At 46.7% G+C, this 13,577-nt stretch overlaps 1 protein-coding gene and 1 long non-coding RNA gene across 5 annotated transcripts in view; one reads left to right on the top strand and one right to left on the bottom strand.

Annotated features, from left to right (window-relative positions):
• Window positions 1–6,000, bottom strand: part of HS3ST1 (heparan sulfate-glucosamine 3-sulfotransferase 1) — a 42,040-nt gene extending 36,040 nt beyond the window's left edge. For 2 of the 4 annotated variants that reach the window (XM_074276131.1, XM_074276130.1), the window contains exon 1: window positions 5,427–6,000. The gene's annotated coding sequence lies outside the window, so the exon portion shown is untranslated. The remainder of the gene's footprint in view (window positions 1–5,426) is intronic. The other 2 variants (XM_074276127.1, XM_074276129.1) reach the window with 1 other exon arrangement.
• Window positions 1–13,577, top strand: part of LOC141547666 (uncharacterized) — a 519,112-nt gene that overhangs the window by 439,145 nt on the left and 66,390 nt on the right. The window lies entirely within an intron of this gene.

Genomic DNA, 13,577 nt, shown 5'->3' on the forward strand with positions numbered 1-13,577 from the left:
TCTCCTACAAGATACCTTTTATAATCTTTGTTAAAGATAGTGCTCCCTCGGTTAATCATTTGCTCATCCTGCAGACAGCGTGTTTGTACACAGCTCTACCCGTCTGTCTGTCTATCTAGCATCTACTTAATGTTTTCTCTCCCCTTGGAAAGCAAGTCTTTTGGCTTTTTTGAGAGGGCTTCTGCCTTTCTATCTCTGGTATTTAGTGCAGTGCCTGGCACATAGCAGGCACTTAATAAAAGTTGATTGATTTCTTGATCACTAAGCACAGAGAAGTTAAGTGGTTCATTGTCCCTGGAATACACAGTTCACTTTGCCCATACCTGGCTTTGTTCATTGGGCTCTCTTCTGGAGTGTTCTTCCCCTTTCTTCTCAATATAGCTAAAGCCTGGCAAGCTTCTAAGACTCAGCCCTTAAGTCACATTTCTTCCCGGTAGTTTTTCCCAACCTTGCAGAAATGTCTCCTGCCTTTGAACTCCCGCCTTCTCTCTCTTTTGTTCCAACTATTCGGTCTTGAATTGTTAGCTGCTTTTCTTGCATATGTCTTATTGTCTCCATTTGCCTATAATAAAAAGTTAATTTTCGTTATGGAACCTTTGAGTGGCAATCCATTTTTATTGCCACAGCCCTTTAAGTGAACAATCTCCTCATTGTTTTTCTCCTTACAGTGCTCGCCTAAGCTTCAGAACTAAACAAAGTACCCGAGCCTAGTTCTTCTGACCCAATTCTGAATTTTACTCTGGCATAGTTGGCAGACTCTCCTTTAAATTCCGTTCAATAGCAACTCCAAAGCACTGAAGGGTTTGGTAACGACAGGCTGCATACATTGGAAGGAACGGTGGGGAGACCATTACAATTGTCAAGGCAGGTGCCCGTTGCATTCTGGACTAGTATTCTACTGGTGGGAACAGGTTTCAGAGAGACAGTGGAAAGAACATTAACAGGACTTGAACAATGTTGGACTTGAAAAGTGAACGAGTAAAGTTGGAGTAAAGTCTTTTCCACCCGTGCCATCCTCAGTACCTAGTGCTTAGTCAATTTAATTCAGCTGACTTACAGCATTTTCTAGCATCAGCCAGTTGTGGAAAGAGACTTCTAGAAGTCAAATGGAAAAGCTGGGTTTGAGGGAAAGACAACTTCCCCTTTTTTCCTCTGTTGAGTGGAAATTTAGGAAAGTACCCTATACAGTCTGTTCTTGTACATGTCATGTCTAAATCTTGGTGACCATTTAGGCTTTTCTTAGCAAAGATACTAGAGTGTTTGCCATTTCCTTCTCCAGCTCACTTTACAGATGGGGAAGTGAGGCAAATAGGGCTAAGTGACACGGCTAATGAGCATCTCCAGCCAAATTTGAAGTCAGAAAGAGGAGAATTCCAGACGTCAGGCCCTGTGTTCTCCCCATTATCACCCAGATGCCCTTGTACCGTCTGGGTGCTCACGAAATATCTGACGGTTAGCTAATTTGCCCAAGGTTGTGCAACTTTTTGTGAAGAAGGTCACCACTGGAGCTCAGGCTTCTTGAACAGTAGTGACCTTTACAATAAAACATAATCAGCTGAAACTGGCTATCTTAAAATTTATTCTTGCATTAAATGCGCAAATATTCAAGGTCATAAGGAATCGAAGACCAGGTCAGACCCATGGACCAACACCCAGTGTTCACCCTTTGACAGGGGAACCGACAATAAACAATTATGTATTTTATAGACAAGTGTAATGATTTTTTTCTATATATCAATCCCAAATTTTATGGGATTGATGGGGAAAAGTCTGCATTATTAAATATATACTTTAATCCATTGAGACATTGTTGAAATGGCTGGAATGATGTGGGTTGAGCAATACATGAAACACACAAAGGATACTTTAAAGTAGAATACTTTGACTAAGTTGGGCAATAATAACTTGGAATTAGTGACTTACATAGGAGTTAGCTAACAAAACCCATAAATAATTTGGAACATAGAGGAATTACAGGACAAGGGGAGAGAATGCAGGAAGAAAGAATGTAGTCCAAGCACCACACCATTAACTATGTTTAAAGTCAGTCCATGTACATAAACAACCTATGCTGTCCTTATGGGTGTTCCCTGCCACTACTCCACCGTCAGCATAGAATTCTTGTTCTTGGTTCTCTTGTGTATTTATATCACAGAAATACAACTATGTGAAGAGGAAGGAAGGGAACAGAGCAAAGGAAAAAAAATAGACCTTAGACAAGTTAAAAACAAGAGATGGGGACCACCGGATCTCATAGAGTTCATTTTATAAAGTTCCCAGTGCTACTACTATGGGACACTGTGCTCAGCTCAATGTTACCTGAGCCATTGTTTTCCTCATCCTATGAGGAACATTCATAGGATCATATTATTTGGAGCAAAAATAAATAAATAATTAAACAAACAAACAAACGAGTAAATAAATAAATAGACTTGAAACACCCTCTCCCTCAATCTTCTCATTTTATAGATGAGAAAACTGAGGACTAAGGAGGCCGATTTGCCAAAGGTCACATGGATCATAAATGACAATAACGAAGAGCGGAACTAAGATTCCCATGCAGCATCCTTTTCTACTTTTCGGAGTTGCCATTCATTGGTCTTCAAGGACCTCTCCTGCTCATATATTCTGTATTACAAGGTTTATTCTAACTCTAATTGTTTTGTATGAAGGACCCTTCTAATTCTGTGACCCCACAAACCACTAGTTCTGAGAGAAGAAAGCATGAATCCTGTATGTCTTGGGTTACTGCTCAGTAGTCTAGGACAATCAACTTCCCCCACCCCCAGCCTGGCAGAATGTCCTGACCATGTAACCTCAGGACACGCTCCCAGGAGATACTGGATACAATCTCCTTGGGCCTCTGAAATTCCAAACTCCAATTCCACCAGAACAAAAAACCCTATTCCATGTGCAGTAATGCTTTAGAGATGTGGATAGAGGAACACACACACACAAACACACACACACAGACACACAGACACACATGCACACACACAAACACACAGACACAGACACACACACACAGACACACACACACACACACACACACACACACACACACACACACACACACACACACACTGAGCAAGCAGCCATTCCTTTGCTCCTGGATTTGGCCCAGAAGTGTTAAACTGCCCAAGGCTCCTGGCCAGAGCCTCCAGTCCCCATCATTTTGGAATTTAAGACTTAGGAAAGCTTGCCCTTTCTTCTCTCTTTGCAGATCCACAAAGACTTGGGAAAACAAGCAAAGTTTCCGTTTCCATCCACAGTGAATAAAATAAGCTTTGGCTTGGTTGCCTCAAGTGAGAGATTTTTTTTTTTTTTTTAAGCAAGCCATCTGCCTTTCTTTTATCTTGCTTTCCTCCCTGCCGACCCCCTCTCAAGGGATCACCTCCTCGCCTCAGGAGCGAAAATCCCCCATCCCTGCTTGCTTCAGTCCCTTCCCGGAAATGCTTCCCTGCCCGGGCTCCCTAGTACATCTTCCTAAAGGACTGTCACTTCTTAATACTGCCTGTAATTAACTGCTTTGGCTAAAGGTGCTTAGTCATGAATTTATTGATCCATGTCAAGCCGGGCTGAAGCAGTCCGCTCCCCTCAGCAAGCCCTGGGAAACACAATGCCCAGCCTGACGTTTCCCTGCTCGCGGCCGGAGAATTCTTATGTAAGATAAGCATTCAGTTCCCTCCGTGATTCTTGCAATCCCGTGCAACAGCCCCCCCCCCCACCAGAAGGGACCAAGAAAGGCTTGTGGGGGGCGAGGAACCGCTGGACGAGTTCAGCCTCAAAGAGAGGGGGCGATTCAGGCGACTTACGGGAGTTTTACCCTAGAATGGAACTGAGCAGCTTCTCTCTACACCGAAAGGTTATTCGGGGAGAGGAATAGAAGCCCTGCATCTGACAAGTCCGCTCTAGAAAATGCAGGCGTGCTTTTAGAACACAGTCTGTTCTCGAGTAAAGTTTTCGTGCTCATTATGCTGGAATAGGGCACTGACTTGTTCTAGCCCTCGTGCGCTCCGCAAGGACAGGCCTTCATGGAGAGCGAGGTGGGAAGGGAAGGCCGAAGAGTTGGCCACGGCCGGCGCCCGCCCAGCCTCCTTCCCCTGCTCCAGCTCTCAAGGTAATTAAGCAGCAGTTCCTTCTCCCCCAGGGAGCGCGCTTCTCTCGGCAGCCACCGGCCAACGATCTAATGGACGCCTCGCCGGCCGCCCATCGGCCAGCGATCTGGTTTCGGGGAGTCCGGCCGGAGCCCCTCTCCCCTCCAGATCGCCTCTGGCTGGAGAGAAGCGGGCTGGGGAGGGCGGGCGGCGGCGGGACGGCCCGGATGGGCGGGCAGCAGCTCCCCGGAGCCCCTCTAATCCACCCGTCTGTACACAAGGTGTGGATAAAAATAACCCGCGGCTCAGGCTGGGGGCGGGGCGGGGGAGCCGGGCTCCATCCCATCGAGGATCGATCGGCCTCCTCCGCGCTCAGCCGGGGCTGGAAGGGGATGCCGGGGACCGGTCCCGCCGATCCCGAGCGAGGCAGCCCCGGCAGGCGGGAGCGGAGGCGCGGCCGTCCCTGCCCAGGCGCCGGCCGCCTTCTCCTCGGCTCCCCGCGCCCCTCACCTGCCGCTTTCCCGGGCGCTCCAGGGCGAGGGTGCCCCGGGGGACTGCGCAGGTGCCAAGGGCAGAGCCCTCCGCCCGCAGGCAGCGGGGGCCGGCGCATGGGGACCGCTTCTTGGAAGGGCAGGGAAACCGTGCTCCTCTGAAGCGGCATTCAGAGCCAGCGCATCCTCCTCAGGGCTGGGTTCGAGTCCCGCCTCCCCCACAGCACTCCCCATTGAGATTTTGCAGCCAGGTTTGGAGGAGGGGAGGGAGAGTTTGTAACTGATATTTTCATGCGTAGTATCTGGGGCACAGAAGCCCCACGCCCTCCCGCGAGAGGGCCAGGCGCCCTGCCTGCTTTCCTTCTCAGCCGCAGGTCCAGGGGCCCAGCCCCTCCCATCTCCCCCCCCCCCCAGGGACTTTGGCAGGGGCCCCCACTTGGCCATCCCTGAGCCTCGCGGCTTGGCTCCACGACGCTTCCTCCTAACGTGCTCCCGGCTACGGGAGGAGCTCGGGCACGGATGCTGGAGATGGAGGCAGCCCGGGAAGCCCTCGGAACCGGCCCGGAGCCGCCACGGCTCGCGGTTCCGGGGCCGGCCCGTCTTACCCCGCGGGGTAAAGGCGGGGGAAGCGGGGCCGGAGCGGGGGGCAAAGTCCGCTTCTCCTCGCCCTGCCTCCTCCCCCTTTCGGGCTCGGCGCTAGCCCCGAAGCACCTGTCGTCCCGGCCGTTACTTCCTGACAGGGAGAAGGCGGTTCTGGCCGCGCGGGGACCGAGCACTCGCCGCCCCCCGAGCCCCGCTCCCCCGCCGCCGCCCGCCGCCCGCCGCCCCGCTCGCTCACCTGCGTCGCGCTGCCCAGTCCGTCGGCGTCCCGCAGACGTCCCTCAGCCAGGGCCATGGGGCACGGCGCAAGTCGGAGAGAAGTGGCCGGAGCGGGGAAGCAGGCAGGGGCGAGCTCCTCGCGAAAGCCTCCGGGCGGGAGGATCGGCGCGGGGGGCGGGGGGCTGCGGGAGATCCTGGGGCCGGAGGCCAGGGGAGGATACCGGGGAGGAGGGGACGGAGATGCCCGAGCTCGGGGAAGGAGCCGGAGGTCCGCCGCCGCAGAAGGCTCGGAGAGGCGGCGGAGCTCCTGCTCCGGTGCGGGAGAGCGCGTGCGGGAGGCTGGCAGCTCCTGGTCCCACGGGGAGGAGAAGGGGGAGGAGGAGGAGGAAAAGGAGGAGGAGGAGGACGACCAAGAGGAGGAGGAGGAGGAAGGCGAGAGCCCCGGAGGGAAGCGGAGGACCGCGAGCGCCCGCTGCTGCCGAGCCGGCTCAGGTGCGGGCGCCGGACTCGGGCTCCTGGGCTGCGCAGCCGAGCCCGAGTTCGCTCCGCAAACTCTCCCGTTCCTCCGCTCTCCTCTGCCCTCCTTCTCCCTGGCCCTCCCTCCCTCCCTCCCCAGCACACGTCAATGGGCGAGCCCGCCCCGCCCCCTGACAGTGGCCGCTCGGGTTTCAGCACCCCCGCCCCCCACCCCGGCCCTCCCGGGGGGAGAGAAAGCCCGGGGCCGGCGGGTCCTCCCGGGGAGGCAGAGCTGGGTTCGCCCCGCCGGGCTTGCGAGGGGGAAGAAGGTGGGCCCTGGCTGCCCTTCCCGGGGGCGATCGGCGCGGGAGGGGCGCTGCTGCCCCGCAAGCTTTCGGGAAAGCGCGCTCCCCCGGCCGCCCGGCGTGTGCCCGGCTCGGCCTCCCGGGGGCACTGACCCACCTAGAGGATCCGGGGCCGGCTGCCCCCCTCCCCCAGCCCTCCCCGAGCCCCGCACCTTGCCCCTCCCCCGCCCTTCCAGGTAACTGGGGCCCCAGAGGCAGCGGCCGCCCCCGGGATCCGAAGCCAGCCCCCGCGAGCCCGGGGCCGCCCGGGGAAAGGGAAGGGCAGGCGCGGCCACCGCGTCCGGGGGGCCCCAGCCGCCCCTGCTGCCGCCCAGCTCGCCGGGGGCCGTCGCCATTGCAAAACTCTCCAGGCCGGCTCCGTACCGTTCCGGCTTGATTTAGCCGGCTGCCTTTGATGTGCGAATTCCACTCTGGGCTTCTGAGAGTGAGAGGGAGTGTGTGAGTGAGTGTGTGTGAGTGTGTATGTGAGTGTGTGTGTATGTGTGTGTGTGAGTGTGTGTGAGTGAGTGTGTGTGTGACTGTGAGAGTGTGTGAGTGAGTGAGTGTGTGAGTGAGTGTATGTGTGTGAGTGAGTGTGTGTGAGTGTGAGTGAGTGTGTGAGTGAGTGTGTGAGTGTGTGTGTGAGAGTGTGTGTGTGAGTGTGTAAGTGTGTGTGAGTGAGTGTGTGTGAGTGTGTGTGAGTGTGAGAGTGTGTGTGAGTGTGTGTGTGTGAGTGAGTGTGTGTGAGTGTGTGTGTGTGAGTGTGTGTGAGTGTGTGTGTGTGTGTGTGTGTGTGTGTGTGTGAGAGAGAGAGAGAGTGCGTGTGAACTCTCCTTTCCCCCTGACGAACCTATTCTTATGTGGCTCTGAGGGAACCCACACTTAAGTTGTTAAACTTATGATGTAGTAAAGTGAGCCCTGGGAAAGCCCAAAGCAGTCTTCCTCATCACCATCATCATCCTCATGGCCATCACTGTTTTAGAGCCCACTCTCCCAGGAAGAGGGCAGGCAGTTCTGTTCCCACAGGTCCAAGCACACCTAGCTTCTGCAGGAGCAAACCCATTTGATACACACGTGGTTCTGTATAGGCGGCCATATGGATGTAAATGTGCATTTAGATGCCCGTTTGAGACCCTAGGAGAGTGTCTAAATAGAGCTGTCAGACATTTAGATAAATAGCCATTAGGGAGCCCCAGCAGACTGATGTGGGATCCACAACCTGGGGTCGGAATTTTCTATTTTCTGTTTATGAGCAATGGAGTGGATGAGTCACTCCAGGTTTCCTGGTCCTGGGCAACATGACCCTCAGGCCTTTGCATTTCCACACCTTGGCCCAGCATTCTCATCTCACCTGCTCTCAGGTTCCTCCCCTATGAAATGAGGATGGGACCCATGGTCTTTCCAAATCATTTTCCAAACCTCATTCATTTGGAATTCTTCATCTCCCTTTTTAAAAGAACAGTAAAGATGCTCCATTTGTGGAGATATTTCAGGGAAAAATTTACAGTCTTAACCAGTTGGAATCAATAGGCCGGCATCTAATTCCCTGGCCAGTAAAAGGCTGGTGTTTCCGTGTTGCCAGAGAAGGCTGAGAATGTGATAGTGCTCCAGCTGAAGCTTCAGGATTTTGACATCATAAGCTATTAGGGATTTCCATGACCACAGCTAATTCTTTTCTCCAGGCTAAATGTTGGCAGATGATTCGAAGTAGAAAATGCAAATTTAAAAATCACTTGAAAGTTCCATTTTGAAAGCCTCTGCTATTCCATTTCCATTGGCTTTAGGAAGAAATCCTGTTCCTCCCATGGTTATGAAGAGCTCAGAGTTCAGGCACCCAGGGTTAGGTGGGACAAGTTGTATCTATGGTGGTGACCCAGCCGTGTGGCCTTGGGGTCTTACAACCACCCTGCAAGGTTGAAGTGACATGCTTGACACATTCAAGAAGAAATGAGTCCAGGAATACTTTAGGGTTTTTGGAACTCTGTCCTAAAAATCTGAGAGAGTTTTCATATTAGTGTGTGATCTTGTCCTTACAATTTATATGTGAAAAGTGGAAGGATAAATATCACCTCTGCTTTCAAAGCTAAGTGACTTGTCAACTGTTATATTAGGCTGGACAGAGTCATATCCACAGTCCTTGGGCAGCTCTTCATCCACACTTCTAATTGTCTGCTGTTCTATTTTTTAAGCAGAGTTGACTTCTTGAAAAAAGTAATAATGATATTAACCATGTTTATCAGTTACTCAAATCAATTAGCAGTTGAGCAGTGAACTAACCCTTTGGGTACCTTATGATTTAGGGGAAGTTATTTGACCACTCTGAACCTTGATTTTCCCAGCTGATTAGATGAAACCTAAAATGATCATTTTCAGATTAGACATTGAAGGATTTAAGCATTTCTTGAGAGTTTACTGGGTGCTCGGTCCTGCAGGATATAGATTAGTAATGTAGGCATAAATGTTTTGATCTCTATCTCAATGTGTCTTGAATTGGATAAGAAGTTATGATCGTAGCTTAACTTTTGCACACTATCCACCAAATTTCTATCACTAATGCCTTAAAAGGTATCCAGATGACTCTGGATTATTGAAGGCAATAATACTAGGTAGAACCTAAGCTTTGGAAGTCAGGTGTTACTACGGTCCACGAGCCTCATGATAGCCTGTAGGTTGTCTTTGGAGAACCAGCCTCGCTAAGGTTAAAGAGGCTTATTATCCTGTTGGCTGCAGGGGATGAAATACTATATTCCAGTAACTCTCAAGGATCAACTCTGACCGGATCCTTGACATGTGTGTGTGTGTGTGTGTGAGGGACCCCCTGAGATGTTTCCTAAAATCAATGGACTTCTCAGAATCATGTTTTCAAATGCCTAAAATGAACAATAGCAATTATATTGAAATATAGTCATCAAAATGTTTTCAACAAAGTAATTCACAGACCCTGGGTTAAAACCCTTGATTTATGGAGTCATAGAGTCACTGGCACTTATATTGGTAAAGGAAGTCCCTACATTGTCATGCTTAGTCACAGTTTCTATTTTATGACAATTAACCATTTACAGACTCTTTTCACTAATAATCATCTTGAGAAATAAGCAGTATACTCATCCTGTTTCACAGAAAAATAAATAAATAAATAAATAAATAAATAAAACTCTGAGGTTTGGAAAACCCACTTGCTTCCCTAGATAGAATGCAAACTCTTTGAAGACAAGGGGTATTTCATTTTTATCTCCTGTCCCCCCGCCTCTGCCTCCCCGGTGCCCAGCGCAGTACTTGGATCATAACAGAGGCTCTAAATAAATATTGGTTTCATTGGTTGATGGTCCCAAAGCTCCTCAGTACTAGAGAGAGCACTTCAAGCTAGATCAAGGTAACCACATGCAGCAATGAAGGAACAATGTAAAAAGAGGTAATGATCAGGAAAGGGGCAGAGTGCATCCTCTGAGTGGTTTAACAATTAAAGCAACTAGAGAGTGCATTGCCCATTTCCTGGGTGAAATAAAGCAAAGGATGGAGCACTTTGCAGCTGTAAAGACCCAAGCTGTGGATTCACATTCAGGTTGGAAGCTCAGGAAATTGGACTCTTACAAGGGACCTTAACTGATACCTGGTCCAACTCCCACATCTTACAGAGGAAGAGAAATGAGTCGTAAAGAAGTGAGCTGGCTAAACCAGTCTCATAGTCAGTTAGCAGCAGGCTAGAAGTTAGAACTTAAATTTCCTCGCTTCTAATCCAGTGTGATTTCAATCATGTGGCCCGGCACTTTTCTCCATGCCAGGGTTAGGCAGCTAGGTGGCACAATTGATAGAGTGTTGGATGGAATCGGGAAGACATGAGGTGAAATCTGGTTCCAGACATTAATTAGCTATATGACCCTGAACAAGTCACTGAAATGCTCTCCATATGTAAAATGGAAACTAATTATGATTACTTTCATTGCACCTTTTTATTTTTCTTTTCGAAGGCTGAGGTAGAGAAAAAAATAAAGGCAAAGAAAATTATGAACAGAATTCTTGAGAAGATTGTTAAAGTACCCAGATTAATTTTACCTGTATCCTACCTCACCTAATAGAGCATTCTCCATCCCCACAATCTATAAGAGGATGCGGGTGTCCCATGTATATTAAGCTAGTGCACCCTATACTCTGATAATAGCAATTTGAATACTTCAGGTTAATAATGTGAATATTAAGGAGTCCAATGGGATTCTTTAGAAGCAGGGGAAATTGTGATCAGGTTAAAAATCCAATTTTAATAAAGTTTCCTAGTCCTGATTTACATGGCACACTAATCGCTCTTGCTGCTGAATCACCTTAAACATCAAATGTATTTTTAAAAGGCCCTCATTTTGTGTGAGGCTTTATGGCCCCCGAGTAATTGCATACTTCCTATTCTTGCCTGGGAATAGAATCTCATTTATAAAGCAGATCACAGTGGATCTGCAGCCTTCTATTCCCCTTGGAGTTAATCATGCACATCAAATGGACCTTACAGACCACCCAGCCCAGTCTTCACATTTGGCAGAATAGAGACAGAGAGGCAGAGTACTGGTTTTGGAGTAAAAGCAGTCTTTGATTGTATGACTGAAAAAGTCATTCTTTATCCGTGTCTCGCTTTCCCTCAACTGTAAGATGAAAAAGCTAGGGCCCAGTGCCTACGGTGCCAAACTTGGAATCAGGGAAACTTGGATTTAAATCCTACCGGGCACCTGTTTAAATGCATGACCTCCATTTTAGTTTCCTCATCTGTGAAATGGGGATAATAATGACAAACACCCCCTATAGGATTGTTGTGAGAGTCAACTAGCATAAAATGTAAATCACTCTCCAGTCTTTAAATTGTTATATATAAATGCTCATTATTAGAAAGGGGTTGGACTAGGGTTCTCTCTAGTTCTGGATCTTGTCATCTATGAGTCTGACATTGAAGCTCACACAGAGAATATGACTTGCTCCACATCATTTATTCATCCTAAAAGTTTTCTATTAATATGACCAACCAAAGAGAAAACAATTTTGCCATAAGAGTCATATTTATATCTGCAAACACATCTACTGATTTGATGCAGTTGAAGGTCAAGTATTGTTTTAATTCACTTAACTCTTTTCATTTTCTAATTAGTCCGGTAACCTTATTGTCCGAGAGGAAATGATTGACTTCTTCCCAACGCCATGGAAAGTAAGGCCTTTTTTTGTACCAAAAATAAAATCTCTCCAACTCATGCATATATACATTTGAAAACAATGTACCTTTGTCCTTATTAACACATTACTCATGTTTCCTTGAACATTTTTATCATCTTCCCTGAAGTCCTGACCTCTGTTCAACCAAAATTTGCGGGATTTAGAGTTGAAAATAAACTTACAAGTGATCACATTTAACTGTCTAATTTTACAGGTGAGGATATTTATCTCAGAGTGGTTAAGTGACTTGTTTAAAGTCAAATAATACTTTATTTTACTTACTTTTTGGGAAATATGGCTAATATAGAAATATGATTTGTGCCATCTCACATGTATTGTTGAGATTATCTTGCTTGTCCTTTCAGTGGATGTGGTCGGGAGGGAGAGAGAGAATTAGGAATTCTAGAATGAATAAATAAATAAATAAAATTATATTGTAGTCTATCTACCAAGATACACACAAGAAGTATAGTAATAGAATTGTAGAATAGTGTTCACTGAAATACAGACCTAAATAATAATTGGAGAAATATTTGCTCATATGTAGCCTGATCCATTATGCTAAAAATGACAGTAGTATGGAAAAAAAATAAAGCAAGAAACAAACACATAACAGTCACATATTAAGGTAGTAGAAGCAGTATTCATAGCTAAATCTTCTGACTTCATATCTTCTATCATTTCCATCATACTAAAAGGATTTAAAGGGAATACATTAAAAGATAGCCTTGATGATATTTCCATTCAAAGCTTTGTTCTAAGTCCAGATGTAAAATCAAGACAAGGATGTGAGACTTTGTCCCAAAAGTCACATAAAATCATTTTGCTTTTGTGTCAGAGGGATACAGTGACTTACCCACAGATACTAAGTATCTATCTTAATAATCATCGTAATCATAGTAATAATCATATCTACTATTTTTAAGGTGCTTTAGAGTTACAAAGCTTCTTTGTATGTATGCTTCTTTGACCCTCACAGTCAGAAAATGATATTTCCTCTATTTTTATCATCCCATGTTTCCATTCTATTCTATTCAGCATTATAATTATGGTAAAATTTTGAATATTTTCTTTTCTGAGTTAAATTCCCTTTGCTAGATTATAAGTTGTATGGCAGGGGCAGGGGGGGGGGAGGATAATGTCAATTATCTTTATATTGCTTTTGCCTAAAAAAAGCCTTTGTTTTGTTTTTTTTGCTAAATTGTCCTCAAATATATTGTCGAGGAAAGTCCCTCAAATGATGCAGCTCGATAGCTGCTGAGCATCTTAAAATTTCAGAGCATTTCCTAGCTCTAGATGATTTGACTAGGTTCACACAACCAATATACATTTCAGAGGCAGGACTTGACTCTATGACAAGCTTGCTATCCATTACACCACACTTCCATTATGCAAAAGAGGTAGGAACTAGACTTGTGATTTTATCTATATGGGTAACTCCCAGGTGAGAAAAGTCCTTTCATCATTGAAAATTAGCACCTTCTTTGCAATTTACAGATAATAGATGCTTCAGAAAAAGTGGCTGAAATGAACAATCTCTAAAGTAGATAGTATAAGTATTATTTTCATTCTACCAACAAGGGGATTAATACTCAAATATAATGAGTTACAAGGTCATACGGTTGGTAGGCAGTGTAGACACATTCAGAACCTAGTTAGGACCCCAAATCCATTTTTTTAAACACAAACTTGACTGAGAATCGGAATTTGACTATTCATTCCTTGAAACTATGTTAACTTTCTGGTAGTTAATGTTAATGTTACAGATATTAGATTTATATTATAATGTTCATAAATGATATAAATCTAATATCTGTAACATTAACATTCATTTTCTAATTGAATTGAGTGTAGTCAATTTATAAGAGAAAATGCTAGACTTGGAATTATAATTTGTTGTTTTTTCTCTGTTCTATGAATAATCAGCAGTGATGGAAGGCTGCAAGTGCCTGCTGAGTGTGACCCACAGTGATCTAGATTTGGGGACTCTTCCTCAACACTCCCCGTAACTCCCTGTCACATATTTAGCAGTTGGGTCCAATGAACAGAGAACTAATTTTGTAGTAGAGAGTTTGGGGATGGGTCTAGGGCCTAATAATTAGTAACTTTGCAGAAAATGATTTAACTTGATCAAGTTTTACTTTCCTCATCTGTGAAGTGAGAATGATAATACGTGGATTACC

This window comes from Sminthopsis crassicaudata, chromosome 6 (genome assembly GCF_048593235.1).
Source record: "Sminthopsis crassicaudata isolate SCR6 chromosome 6, ASM4859323v1, whole genome shotgun sequence".
Classification (NCBI taxonomy): domain Eukaryota; kingdom Metazoa; phylum Chordata; class Mammalia; order Dasyuromorphia; family Dasyuridae; genus Sminthopsis; species Sminthopsis crassicaudata.